Source organism: Babylonia areolata, chromosome 5, assembly GCF_041734735.1.
Source record: "Babylonia areolata isolate BAREFJ2019XMU chromosome 5, ASM4173473v1, whole genome shotgun sequence".
Classification (NCBI taxonomy): domain Eukaryota; kingdom Metazoa; phylum Mollusca; class Gastropoda; order Neogastropoda; family Buccinidae; genus Babylonia; species Babylonia areolata.
This window is the reverse complement of record NC_134880.1, coordinates 41,985,638-42,000,637: the sequence shown is the minus strand read 5'-3', so window position 1 is coordinate 42,000,637 and position 15,000 is coordinate 41,985,638.

The following is a 15,000-nucleotide window of genomic DNA, read 5'->3' as shown; positions in this document are numbered from 1 at the left end:
ACCCAGCCGTCTGGGTTTCTTCAAGTCCAGTCACAATAAAAGAATAGTCAATGCAACAGGATTGCCGACTGAAGCCAGCCCGTTTAAAGATTTGAATATTGATGTGAAGATTGCTGTGTTTGGAATGACTTTTACTTGTTGTTGTTGTTGTTGTTGTTATATTTTTCGTTCTCACTTCTGTTGTCAATTGTGTTGCTGTTGCTAGCAGGTTGTGGTGGTTGTGGTATTGTTAATGTTTGTTATTTGAAACTTACCTTCTTGGAAAAGAGGGAGAGGGAGCATATAATTTTTCATAAGGGGTGTGTGAGGGATACAATATTTATAACCGAAAAAAAAACACAGCATCACTTTAGTGCTGGCCAGTATGAAATTTGCCGTCAAGGACATAGCTGGGACAGTGCAGGTTAGGCTGCAAAAAGCGAAGTGTAGAGGAGCTTTTATAGGAGTTCTATTATTACTACTACTGCTGCTACTACTCTACTACTACTACTACTACTACTACTACTAATGAGAAGAAGAAGAAGAAGAAGAAAATTGAAAATGAAGGCATTTATATTCTCCTTGTCACTTGTCAAGAGATCAGTCGAAACGATTTCACACCAGTCATTAGCACGCATGCATAACTGGTTCAGTTTTTAAAGATACTGAAGGAACATGCACATACTGTCGGTTGTAGCGAGACTTGAAGTAGATTTGTATTTGTATTTGTATTTCTTTTTATCACAACAGATTTCTCTGTGTGAAATTCGGGCTGCTCTCCCCACGGAGAGCGCGTCGCCATACTACAGCGCCACCCATTTTTTTTGTATTTTTTCCTGCGTGCAGTTTTATTTGTTTTTCTTATTGACGTAGATGCAGACGTAGTGATAGCCTTGAGGTGGCCTTAGTGATGGGCGGAACTCAAAGCACCATAATTTGATATGTTATAGTGAGCATGACTGATTGGTGTCACTCAGGCAAACAGGGGGGGAGGGAGGGGTGGTAAAAAAATAACTCAACACAGTGCTTGCTCGGGTACTTTGCTGCTGCTGTCAATGAAAGAATTGGACACTGAGTAAGTGGTGAAGGTGGTGGCGATAGTGACAGCGAATGTACTGCTAGAAGAATGCGCGAGTATAAAAAAAAAATAATAATAAAGCAAATGTAAGATTTTCACGTTATCATTAAATCAAATGAAAATGTACGCTTTGGATGAGGGTCAAGGTTATCTACAGTTTGGGCTTTTGGAAAAGTGGTGTCATCAAATTTAGTTTGCGTCAAAAACAACAACAACAACAACAAAAAACAAACCCACCCACACACAAGGAAAACAAGCAACAAAGCAAACAAAACACTACATCTTCACCAATTCCCTGTGTTCTAAAAAGAAAGCCTTTTCTCGTTTTGGAGGGAGAAGTCATACTTTGCGAAGTCTGGCGAACAAAGTCGTTTACTGTCGCACGCAATGGCTGGTCGAACGGACACGCATCAGTCAAAAAGTTCATAACAGTCATATCCCCAGAGAAAGAGGGGCAGACATAATTTTCCTTTCACAGATTGTTGTGTCGAAGACCTACATTGCATGCTGATGATTTCACTATCTGCAGGGTTTGGACGGTGAGTTGGAGAACAACAAATAATCTTTTGGAGGAGATTCTCTTCCTCCTCGTCCTCCTCCTCGTCTTCTTCTTCTTCTTCTTCTGCTCCTCCTCCTCCTCCTCTTCTTCTTCTTCATCTTCTTCGTCTTCTTCTCGTTCTTGTTGCTCTTCTTCTTGTTTTTCATCCTGTTGTTGTTGTTGTTGTTGTTGTTGTTGTTGTTGTTGTTCTTCTTCTTCTTCTTCTTCTTCTTCTTCTTCTTCCTGTTGTTCTTGTTGTTGTTCTTCTTCTTCTTCCACGTGTGGAATCATTGGGGCGTCACACACAAAAACTGTTCATCAGATTCCCCCATGTCTGTCTGTTGTGTGTCAAAGCCTGGGTCTCTGCAAAGGGTTTTCCAGTCAATCCTGCAAAGCTGTGAGTTTCTGTTTTTCTCTCCATCTCCCCCTCAACAGTTTCGTGGGAGATTGTTCCAGCAAGGCCATTCCAGAACAGTTTCTTTCATGCGGCGCGTCTTGGGCAAGTCAACTCTGTCGAAAGCCCCTCTCTCTCTGAATCAGACTTTCTTGTTTGGTTTACTCTTCACATGCGGCAGTTAGTACTGGGTTTACATCATGACACAAGTTTACATTTGGGCCAACAGCAAAGTGAGAGCTGTATTATCAGTGGTTTCTCCAGTCAATGGGAAACCATTTATAGCTTAGTCTTTTGTGAAGGACTATGACTCTCAAACTAGAAGGCAAAATTGCACTAGCTCTTAGTGCTGCAGCCTTGTGGGCTAGCTGGCCTTTGGGAACCATCCCAACGCCGACTGTCTTAAAACCCTCTTGGCCGAGAGAGTGGGGATGTACGTACATGGGCAAGACACTCTCCACTATAATCAAATTCTAGCCCAAATAGTCGGAACAGCAGTTGCCTCCTCTGCTGTTCTGATGGTCATAGTCGGACACGACTGACGATAATATATATATATATATATATATATATATATATATATATATATATATATATATATATACATCATTGAAAAATTTTATTAACGTGCAACGGCATAGAATTGGACTCATCACACTCGTGAAGTTTTCCCTCGTTATACAAAGCTTGATAGAAGAGAGAGTATTGCAAATACCCGTATGTGTATGCCATTGCACTTATATGGTGCAGAAATCAAATTTTACCTCAGATAGTCGGGACAGCAGTTACCTCCTCTACTGTTCTGATGGTTATAGTCGAAGACGACTGACTATCATACATACAGATGGTTACCAGTAGCAGAGGAGAACCCCTAACCCGACTTAGACAACAAATGTTCTAAACGGCTAATATTCATATGAAAAACGGTCTTTCGAAAATGATGTATGAGGTTTTATTCTATGTGCGTTTGTGTTGAGAGAGAGAGAAGGGGTAGAGGTGTGTTTGCATGGGACACACACACACACACACACACACACACACACACACACAGAGAGATGGGGGGAGGGAGGGAGGAAGTATTTTGTATAGATGTATTGACAAAGCGCAAAACACCTGAGGATGAAATAAGACAGAGAAGAAAAGATGACTCAGAGAGAGAGAGAGAGAGAGAGAGAGAGAGAGAGAGAAGTCTGAATGGCTTATTGCTTTGGCCCTTCTGCCCGTGACAACTGGGTTAAGGGGTGGGGTGGGGGGACCTCCGTGTTCACATCCGTCATGAAGAACAAAGTCAATATATGAAAAGCAAACAAAGAGTGGAGAGAGATATAGACAGAACTCAGAACTCGAAACGTTTTTTTATTCAACGACTAAGATTTTGGGCATGGCCCATTCTTCCAACCTGTCCTTGCTAAACTACATCGGTTACAGTAGCATATATATATTTAATGAAAAGGGGAGAAAGAGAGAATTAAAAAGAGTAAAAAAAAAAAAAAGTCCTGCAGAAAGAATATGATAAAGAACACACACACACACACACACACACACACACACGCACGCACGCACGCACGCACGCACACACACAGATTGACGGAAGGATGAAGGAGAGAGAGAGAGCGGGGGGAAGAAGGGGAAGAGAAATGTGTCATCAGTATCGATAACCGGATGACTAAAACCACATTGTTGTTATGATCAAATCCACCTACGACAGTTGTAATTAATACTTAAATGACTACTACCATCACCAATATCACTTATACAAAAGCTGTTTTCACCATCATGCTTCAATGAAATGAATAAATTCATGCATGCACACAAAATAGAAGAAAATGAAAGAAATCAAACAAGCAAACAAAACAAAGTGAATGAAAAGAAAATAGGACATAATAAGAACAAGTCCAAAACAAGAACAAGGAGAAACAATAAAAACGGATCGAATAAGTTAGACATATAAATGCCCTCATTGTTACTGTCAACGGTCGCTTCGATACCTGAGTCATTTATGGTGGGAAGGATTGAAGATATGTATGGAGATTTGACTTGAAAGTAGGTAGAGAACTGCTCGTTGTATGTGCACAGGGAGTGAGTTCCATAGGGATGCACCTGAAAATGCAAAACTTGTTTTGAACATATCAGTGCGGGTGCGTGGTAGAATGTACTTGTTAGAGCCATATTGGCATGAGGTTCGAGTAAGCAAATGTAGATATTGTGGTGGTGTTGAATACCAACTGTTTTTGCATTGGAAGGATGTTTAATCTGGCTTGTTTTTTCAAAAGAAGAAGAAAAAGACAGATGGACAGATGGGGGTGTAACCCGGTGTCATTAACTAAAGATAATCTTGTTTCTGTGGGTGGAAAGCTTTGGACAAGAACAGAGAAAGTGAAATGCATGTCTTCACATCTGCAAACAACAGTGGCAATTTAAATGCATTGGGGCGCGCATAATACTTCTTCGGTATATGCTGTTCTCGAAGATTTTTGAGAGAGAGCGAGAGACAGACAGAGAGAGAGAGAGGCAGACAGACACAGAGAGACACAGAGAGAGTGACAGAAAGAGACGACACAGAGAGAAATGAAACACAGAAGCAGATAAGTAGCGAAGACACAGGTAGTGGTCGAAAACCTCATGACAGAAACAGAGGGAGACAGACAGACAAACAGACAGACAGACATACAGTGTGGAGCAGGGGACGGAGGGATCTCCCCTGATCATCATCACGTCCAGCACCACGTCCTCGGAGACGTCTGAACCACGTCCTCACCTCCTTCCACCGTCACTGCCCCCCCCCCCCAACCCCTCCCCCCGCCCCCCACCTTCCCGTCCCCCTCTCTCAAATCACCTTCCGTCTGTTGTCCGTTTCCATTTTTCTGACGGGGTTAGTGTGTCGAAAAAAAAAAGAAGAAAAAGATGGGTAGGGCTGGTTTGGATAGAGTGGATTGTCCACAGTTATTACCAGTCCGTAATTAGTCTTTTAAATGACTTTTTTCTTTTTTTTTACTTGACGGTGGTGAGTGAGTGAGTGAGTCCTTACAAGCGTGTTGCGTAAGTGTGTGTGTGTGAATCATCCCTTTTTTTCTTTTTTGTTTTGTCAAATATCACTTAAGGTGGAAAGACGTTAAATTGAAGACGACTTCACACACACACACACACACACACACACACACACACACACACACACACACACACACACACACACACACACACACACACACACTCATTCATTCATTCATTGCAACATATTGTTGGCTACTTCAGGCAAAACGTATGCTCAGAACTTTATCTTAATCAGCAGAATGGAATAGGTTCATTATCATACATTTACTCATCAATTCATTCGTTCGATCCTTCGTGCGTTCGTTCCGTTGGTTCGTTCTTTCATTCATTTTTCATTCGTCTTGCCTTCTTCTCCTCTTCCGTTGTCTCCTCCTCTTCTTCATCTTCCTCCTCCTCCTCCTCCTCCTTCTTCTTCTTCTTCTGCGTTCACTCGTATGCACACGAGTGGGCTTTTACGTGTATGACCGTTTTTTTACCCCGCCATGTAGGCAGCCATACTCCGTTTTCGGGGGCGTGGGGGGGTGCATGCTGGGTATGTTCTTGTTTCCATAACCCACCGAACGCTGACATGGATTACAGGATCTTTAACGTGCGTATTTGATCTTCTGCTTGCATATACACACGAAGGGGGTTCAGGCACTAGCAGGTCTGCACATATGTTGACCTGGGAGATCGGAAAAATCTCCACCCTTTACCCACCAGGCGCCGTCACCGTGATTCGAACCCGGGACCCTCAGATTGACAGTCCAACGCTTTAACCACTCGGCTATTGCGCCCGTCTCTCCTCGTCCTCCATCTTCTTATGTTCGTTCTTATCATTCTTGTTCATAGCCTTCTCCACTTCTCCTCTTTCCCGTCTTTCTCCTCTTTCGCTTGTTTTTCCTCCTTGTTTTGCTCCTCCCCCTCCTCTCCTCAGCCTCCACCTCCTCCTCCTCTCCTCCGCCTCCTCATCTTCTCTCCTCCACCTCCTCCTCCTCCCCCTCCTCCTTCTCCTCTTCCTCCTCCTCCTCCTTCTTCTTCTTCTTCTCATTCCCCCCCCTCCACACACCCCCTTCTCTTATTCATCTCATCATTCGCCCTGGATCTTCAGAGAGCTTCTTCTCTGCCTAGTCCAGTCTTCATCAATCCTCCCCCCCCCCCCTTCAGTCCTTTAGTTTACAGTTCACCTGTTCTTGAAGAGCTGTCGTCTCCTTCGCCCAATCTGAAGAGCTTGTTTTTTTTTTTTTTTTTTTTTTTTTTTAGCTATCTCCTCGTCTTTGTTCTGTATCTTCCGCGTAGTCTGTCTGCGTCTCTTTTCATTCCTACCGCCTTTGCAAAAAAACACCCCCAAAAAAACAGTCATCTTCGGAAGAGGTGAGAAAGTGGGAACAGCGAGAGAGGGAGAGACAAACAGACAGACAGACAGAGAGGCAGACAAACACACAGATAGATAGATAGATAGATGGAGACAGACACAAGAGAAACCCACACGCAAGCACATACATGTCCAAACAGACACGCAGGCAAAGAGTAAGAGAGACATGAATGTGCATGAGTCGTGTGTGTGTGTGTGTGTGTGTGTGTGTGTGTGTGTGTGTGTGTGTGTGTGTGTGTGTGTAAGTGTGAGTGTGTGTGAGTGTGTGTATGCGTACGTGTGAGTGTGGGTGCGCATACGTATGTGTGTGTGTGTGTGTGTGTGTGTGTGTGTGTGTGTGTGTGTGTGTGTGTGTGTGTGTGTGATGTGTGTGTGGGTTGGGGTGGAGGGGTGTGCGTGCGTGCGTGTGTGCAATTTATTTCCTTGGTCAGCCAATTCCATGAAGGCATGCAGGCTCGAGTCCAGGACAATGGCGAAACATCTGCTCCTTTTGCTGTCACAAATGGTGTCAAGCAAGGCTGCGTCCTGGCTCCAACGCTGTTCAGCCTCATGTTCTCTGCAATGCTTACTGATGCCTTCAGAGATGGCAATATTGGAATTGGCCTAAAGTACCGAACAGATGGCAAGATGGAGGGGGGGATTGGAGAGGCGACAGATAGGGGTTTTTTTGGGGGGGGATGGAAGGTGGGTGAGTAGGACAGGGGAGGATGAGTACGTGGGGGAAATGGGGGCAGGGACAGTATGACTTGGGGGTGGGGGGTGTGTGTTCACATCCAATCATTCTACGCCATTCTTCGGAGGAAAATATGTGGTCTTTCTTCTTTCTTTCTTTCTGTTGTGAAAAGTCTGCAGCTGATTATATCAAATACACGGTTACTACATGGGGAAGGAGGTTGAGCAGTGGAGGGGGTCGCCAGACTGAGGGTAACGGGAGTAGAAGCGTGTAAGAAGGGGATAGTAGGACAGGGGGAAGATAGGGGGTGGGAGAGTAGGACAGGGGTGAGATGAGGGAAGGGAGGGTAGAACAGGGTGGAGGGGGAGTTGGATGAGGGAGATGGGAGAGTAGGACAGGTGGGAGATTGATGGGAGAGTTGGTCAGGGGGTGGGTTGGTGAATAGGACGGGGTGGGGGATATGGAGTGAGGTGAGTAGGATGGGCGTGGGGAAGAGATGGGATGAAATGGAGGTGGGAGAGTAGGACTGGGGAGATGAGGGGAGGGAGAGTAGGACAGAGATGGATAGGAGGGGATCACACTCAATAATTCTACTCCTCCGTTCTTTGGAGGAAAATGTGTGGTCTTTTTTTTCTTTTTTTTTTCTTTATGTAAAGCGTCTGCAGGTGATTGTGTCAGATGGAGGGTTACTGCATGGGGTAGGAGGTCGAGCAGTGGAGGGAGTAGTCAGACTGAGGGTAATGGGAGCAGGAGGGTGTGCATTGCGGACAGTAGGAAGGGGAAGGGGGAGTAGGGGTGATAGGAGAGTAGGACTGGGCTGGGAGATGGAAAGATATGAGAGTTGGACAGGGTGTGGAAGGGAGAGTAGGATGGGGGAGTTGGGGGGGTGGGAGGGGTGGAGAGCAAGGAAATGCCCCGATGGTTATCACAGGCTTGCCGGTTCCCCTTTCGCTTGTACAAGTGAATGATAGATGCATATTTGAAATCCTGGGGGATCGTCTCTTCTTTCCACATGAGTGAGTACAGCTGATGGAGCTTCTCAGTCAGCACAGTGCCTCCATCCTTGTATGGAGTCTGAGCCAGGTGCTTTGCCACTGGATAGCAGACGGATTGCTTTCTGGGTCTCAAGAAGTGTTGGCAGATCGTCCAGTGCTTCGTTGATGGGGACTTGTGGGAGACGGTCTACGGCTTCATCATTTATGGAGGAAGGACGATTTAAGACACTGTTGAAGTGCTCAGCCCAGCGTTCGAGAATTTTCTCCTTCTCGGTGATCAAGGTATTCCCATCTGCACTGAGGAGGGGGGATGATCCTGAGGATGTGGGGCCGTAGACTTCTTTTAAGGCATCATAGAACCTCTTCATATCGTGCCTGTCAGCATATCCCTGGTCCCTGGTAGGAGGTCCAGCAGTGGAGGGGGTAGCCAGACTGAGGGTAACGGGAGTAGGAGCATGTAAGAGGGGGATAGTAGGAAGGGAGGAGATGGGGTAAGGGGGAGAAGGACATGTGGTGAGATAGGAAAAGGGAGAGTAGGACAGGGGAGGTAGAACAGGTGGGAGATGGGGGGGGGGGAAATTGAGAATAGGAGAGGGGAAAATAGGGGGAGTAGGACGGGTGAAAGATAAGGGGTGGGGGATGGGAGACTAGGACAGATGGGGTGGTAGGGGAAAGGGAGAGTAGGACAGGCTGGGAGATGGAATGGGCAAGGGAGAGTAGGACGAGGGAAATGGGGGGATGGGGGGAGAACTAGGACATGGGGTAGGATGGAGGGAGGGAGAGTAGGAGAGGGGGGGGGGATAGGCCAGGGGGAAGAGATTGAGGGAGGATTAGGATGAGGACGAGATAGGGGAAGGGCGGGGGGGAGTAGGCTGAGGATGGGGGTGGCAGGGAGAGTAGGATGGGAGGAAGACGGGGAAAGGACAGTAGGACAGAGGGTGGGTGGGGGAGATGGGTGGGAGGGGATCACACCCAATAATTTTACTCCCCCATTCTTTGGATGAAAATGTGTGCTCTTTTTTTTTTTCTTTGTGAAGCGTCTGCAGGTGATTGTTACTGCAGAGGGTAGGAGGTTGTTCTGACACAATTAGCTGGAGACACTTCTCAACAGTTAAAAGGATGAGCTATTTTCCTCCGAAGTATTGGTTGCTAACCCCCACTCCCCTGTTTTCCTCCTGTCCCCCTGGTTGCTAACCCCACCCACTCTCCCTTCCCCTACTTTCCTTCTATCCTACCCCCCAAACCTTCCCCACTCCAGCCCCCTCCCCTATTTTCCTCCTATCCCCCAAACCTTTCCCACTGTCCCCCCTTCCCCACTCCAACCCCCTATCCTACTCTCTCTCCCTTCCTCCACTGCCTAACCTCTTCCATCTGACCTGTCACACAGGGCACAAAACAGAAAAAGGAAGAAAGACCACACATTTTCCTCCAAAGAACAGAGGAGTAGAGGTATTGGGTGTGATCCCCACAGAGATCGCCCTAACTCAGAGCTAGTTTTTGCCAACATTTTTTCGCTACAATGCCACCCAGCCAAACTAAAATATTCATAATGACCTGGTGTGTCCACTTTTAGCAAATTTTAGTGTATTTCCTTCTTTCAATTCTTTTCGTTTCCCGAACTTTTACTGCTTTATCAATTATACTAAAGCCCTATATTCATTTCATACAATGTTCTTGCATAATTTGATACGGCATGATTACCATATTTTCTTGGTTTTTCACCCTTTTACAAAAACAAATTTTACTTAATTATCTTATTAACATAAGATGTTACATGACAAAAAGATAAGGTGTGATACATCACTAAAGTTACTCAGCTGCTCTCAGCGTGTATACTCATTAGCAAACAATGCTTTACCATCGTGTCAAACCGCATGTGAAGTGGAGAAATCAAATGATTATGTTGTTTGGGTAAAAAAGCCAATGGGTTTAGTTGGAAATTACTGCCCTTTGATTAACAGAGGGAACATCCACCTTCACTACGCTTTGTGCCAATATTCAACAATCGACTGAGTCATATCCGTACTCACCATCCCACCTTCCTGTCTTTCTCTGTCTTATTCATCACCAAGATCAAAATATAATCTGCTCAGTCTTTGGGATATTGTCTTATCATGCACGGAATTGAACATATCTAATCATCAGTGGCTTAAAAAGACACACACACACACACACACACACACACACACACACAAACAAACAAATATAAATCTATCTCCAAGCCTCTCGCACCCCTCTCTTGGTGTGTGTGTGTGTGTGTGGGGGGGGGGGGGGGTGGTGCGTGTGTGTGTACCGAGAGGGAGGGAGGAATGGAGAGAAATATCTATGTATTTATTTGGTGCACGCGTGTGTGCACGCGTGTGTGTTTGTGTGTGCGTGTGTATGTGTGTGTGTGTGTGTGGGTGGATGGGTGTGTTGAAGTCACTTATTATTCAATCCCGTGCATGACAGGACTTTATCCTTAAGACTGAACACATTACACTTTGATCATGATGAAGAATTAGACAGAGACAGGAGGGTGGTGTAGAAAGGGACGAGTATTACCCAGTCAGTTGTCGAATATTGGCAGTAAGGGGGAGTGAAGGTGGATGTTCCCTCTGTTAGGCAAAGGGCAGTAATTTCCGACCAAATATTTAGTTGTTGTTTGTTTGTTTTTGGTTGGTTTGTTTTTTCCATAACGACATAATCCTTTGATTTCTCCGCTTCACGTGCAGTTTAACACGATGCAAAAACATTGTTTGCTAATCAGTATACACGCTGAGAGAGGAGGAAAGAGGTGGGGGAGGGAGAGTAGGAGGTGGGAGTAGGACAGGGTTGGGTGGGGGGATGGGAAGGTCGGACTGTGGAGGAGATTGGGGTGGCAGGGAGGGAATGTCCGCTCACTGTGTCGATGTGTGTGTATGCTAGCGCGTGCATTTGAATTATGTATATGAGTATGTATGTGTGTATGTGGGCGATGGGAATGTGGGAGGGGAGGCGTCAGATGGTCCGTGTGTGTGCGATTGTGTGTGCGTTCATGTGTGCGTGCGTGTGTGCGTGTGTGTGTGTTCTTAAATGTGGGTCTTTGTCTTATGTGTGACGTCTCCTCGTCGGCCCCTTCACATCTGCATCTGGGGTGGGGCGCTCCAAGATGGGGCCATAAAAAGGCCATAAAAGTGGCCCATAACAGGTTGGAAGTTTGTTTCAGGCAGCGGGATCAAAGCATAGTAATGCGGCTTGGCCAAAGAATGGGGGGGCCGAGGGGGAGGGGTGTGGTGGTGGGGGGGTAAACGTTACTGGTTGGTGATAATATATCGAGGTCCAACAATGTCAGTGTATGCACACACGCCGTGTGTGTGTGTGTGTGTGTGTGTGTGTGTGTGTGTGTGTGTGTGTGTGTGTGTGTGTGTGTGTGTGTGTGTATGAAAATAATCAATAAAAACGAAACGAAAATATATGGGTTTTTTAAAATGCAACGAGCGGTAATTGCTACACACAACTGACTAATTGCCTTCTTTATTTTATGCATTACAAATTATGTAACATGAATTATACGTGCTGAATCTTACAGCGGCAAAACGCTCTCTCTCTCTCTCTCTCTCTCTCTCTCTCTCTCTCTCTCTCTCTCTGTGTGTGTGTGTGTGTGTGTGTGTGTGTGTGTGTGTGTGTGTGTGTGTGTGTGTGTGAAAACAATCAATGAAAAGAATCGAAAACATGAACAATCCATGCAAACACTGACGCATAACCCCACCCCTCAAAACCATATGCCGTAAATAAATCATACAATTAATTAATATCTTTTTTACCTGTTTATATGTTGCTAATCGCATTAGATTATATTGGTTATTAATGCTTAATCATACCGATTCAAATCTTTGTTGATTAGTCAAGTTCGCTTGCTATTATCATTAGCATTTCGTTCTAAGGATGTTTTATTGTAATCTCAATTTTTAAGCAAAATTTCACCAATTATAATTATCCAACAGACACACACACACACACACACACACACACACACACACACACACACACACACACACACAAACACACACACACACACACACACACACACATATATATATATATATATATATATATATATATATGAACAGTTACTTTTCCCTCACCAGTAGCCGTCTTTTCCCCCCCTATCTTTGTCAAATAACACTTATGGCTAAAAAACGCTAAACTGAAGAAGACGACAACAACAACAACACACACACACAAACACACACACACACACACACACACACACACACACACACACACACACACACACACACACACACACACGTGTGTGCGGGGGAGTATCGACACGGGGGAGTATCGACACGGGGGAGTATCGACACGCTCCCGTGACAAAAGAGTTATACAATCCACGTACGCAGTGGCCAGAAGCACGCTGTGACCCATATTGGTGCTCTGTTTCACCCATTGACCTGTGGCTGACCACCTGTGACATAGAATGACAGACAGACCGAAAATAGCTTGTGGTCAATATAACACCAACGTAACCCTATCACATTTAATCGTTTCTGTCGTGAACCTGTTACGAAATTATGGCTGGCAAATAACTACTGGGTGCTTTCGCACTTTTGATCTCCCACGTAGAATATGATAACGAAACTGCGGGTTGCTGATTTCAGCATAGCAGGAAGCAGCACTTTTTGTTCTTATGTTCTCTCTTTCTCTCTCAGCTCCGCACAGGAGAAAAGTCTGATCCGTTTCCTTGTGCTGTCGTTCAGATGTAAACTTTTCGGACACTGTTCTAGAAACCCAATTCGGTAAATCAAAGTGTGTATTTGCCTAAGCAGGACCGCCTGGATGATCATACAGGGCGTTTCTCTACCACCATCTCTGTTTCAGTTTTCTGAAAATATTGCAGTACCTCAATCAGTTCTTTATGAGCCTTCAATCTGAAGGTCCCGGGTTCGAATCTCGGAAACGACGCGTGGTGGGTAAAGGGTGGAGATTTTTCATATCTCCCAGGTCAACATATGTACAGACCTACCTGTGCCTGAACCCCTTTTGTGTGTATTCGCACGCAGAAGATCAAATACGCACGTTAAAGATCATGTAATCCATGTCAGCGTTCGGTGGATTATGGAAAGAACACACCCTGAAAACGGAGTATATATATATATATATATATATATATATATATATATATATATATATATATATGGCGGGTTAAATGAACAAAACGGTCATACACGTAAAATGTTACATGTCTGTATGAGTGTGCATGTGTGTGTAACTGAAACCTGATGGAATGAAACAAGAAACGAATGACGAGCGCCAAAATGGCAGCTGTCAGTCGGCTCTACCCTTGTAGTCAGCATGTTGTGCAAATGACTCAGTGTTTGTGAAGCGCTTCGAGCTTGGCCTCCGACCCAGGATAGGCGCTATATAAGTATCCATATCATCATCATCATCATCTTTTCCCCTTCTGATTCTTCGGGTTTTTTTGGGGTTTTTTTTTTTTAATCTTTCATCATCTTATGCTGTCTGCCTCCTAGCAGTACTTTTTAACCGACCCCTCACCCCCCCTCCCCGCCCCATCCCCGACCCCCTCCTCCCCCCCCCCGCCCCCCGCCCCCTTTCCCAGTCTTAAATTCTCGTTAGACTACTTTATTCTTTACTTTGCTTGACTAATGTGTTCTGACGCATACAAGTATTGAGACTGTTAACACAGGGGTAAGAGGTATTCTGTATGTCTACGTTGACACACCGTTTGTTTGCTGTTGATGTACTTCTGAATGATGATTTTCCTTGGCTTTTTGTTTCTTGATTAAGTTGTACGAAGAACGGCTGTGTTATTGGTCGTAAGTTTAGTGACGTGGCTGAATGTTTCATAATTGGTTGAATGTTGTTGTCTCAGCAAATTCAGTGATGTGATTGAATGTTTCATGTGGCTGAATGCTGTCTCAAGAAGTTTATTGGCGTGGTTGAATGTTTCGTGTTGTTGAATGTTGTTGTCTCAGAAAGTTTAGTGATGTGGTTGAATGTTGTGGAGTTTATGCCAGGGGAAAGGCTCTCTCTCTCTCTCTCTCTCTCTCTCTCTCTCTCTCTCTCTGACTCTGTCTCTCTCGCTGTGCTGTCTAATTTTAGTATTTGGATAGTTGTTGGTTTTTTTTCTAACGTCTTTTGTTCCTGTTGAGGTCTTCTTCGTATGTGTATCAGGATCAGACAATGTCTTTGCTTACGCAACAATTTTTTTATGGGTCCAAGTGCGACTGTATGATTTCATCTGCACGGCCGTGTCCTCATGGAAATGATATTTTGAAAACACAGGTTTTTGTTAGACTAATCGAGTAAGAAAGCAATCAATTAAAAGCAAAACAGTTGGCAATGGTGTGCAGTAAATCAAGAGACGTAAGCAGATGCCGTTCAAGAACTTCCCCAAAACACGCTCAATGTGCTTCAAACAAGTGGGATGTCTGGTTTTATTATCATGTATGATGATATGGTATTTCTTGATACCGTCCACCTCCACCTACCCAACATTACAGCCACTACCCATGTTATAAAAGTCGAAGGACACCATAATGATTTAAGTTGTGAAGCGAGACACACACTTACACACGCACGCCGCGGATGGAGGAGCGGGGATGTGGGGGGGGGGATGAGGGGAGAGTCTCATCAAAGAACGCTCTCAACCAACAGAGATAGAAGGTAAACCTAACATCGACACTTCCCTATCGACTGCCGACCTGCCGATGCTGGGACTGCGACAGCTAAACCCTGGTCTGGTTGTGTGTGGGGTACTCGAGATGAGCGGCGTGGGTGTAATCCAACTAAGACGGTCCAGATGATGGGGCAGCTAAGAGAGAGAGAGTAACGGATACGGAGACAGAGAGACATAGAAATGAATGAAAAAAACAGAAGCAGAGAACTGTCAAGAAGAGAGAGAACACACACACACACACACACACACACACACACACACACACACACAA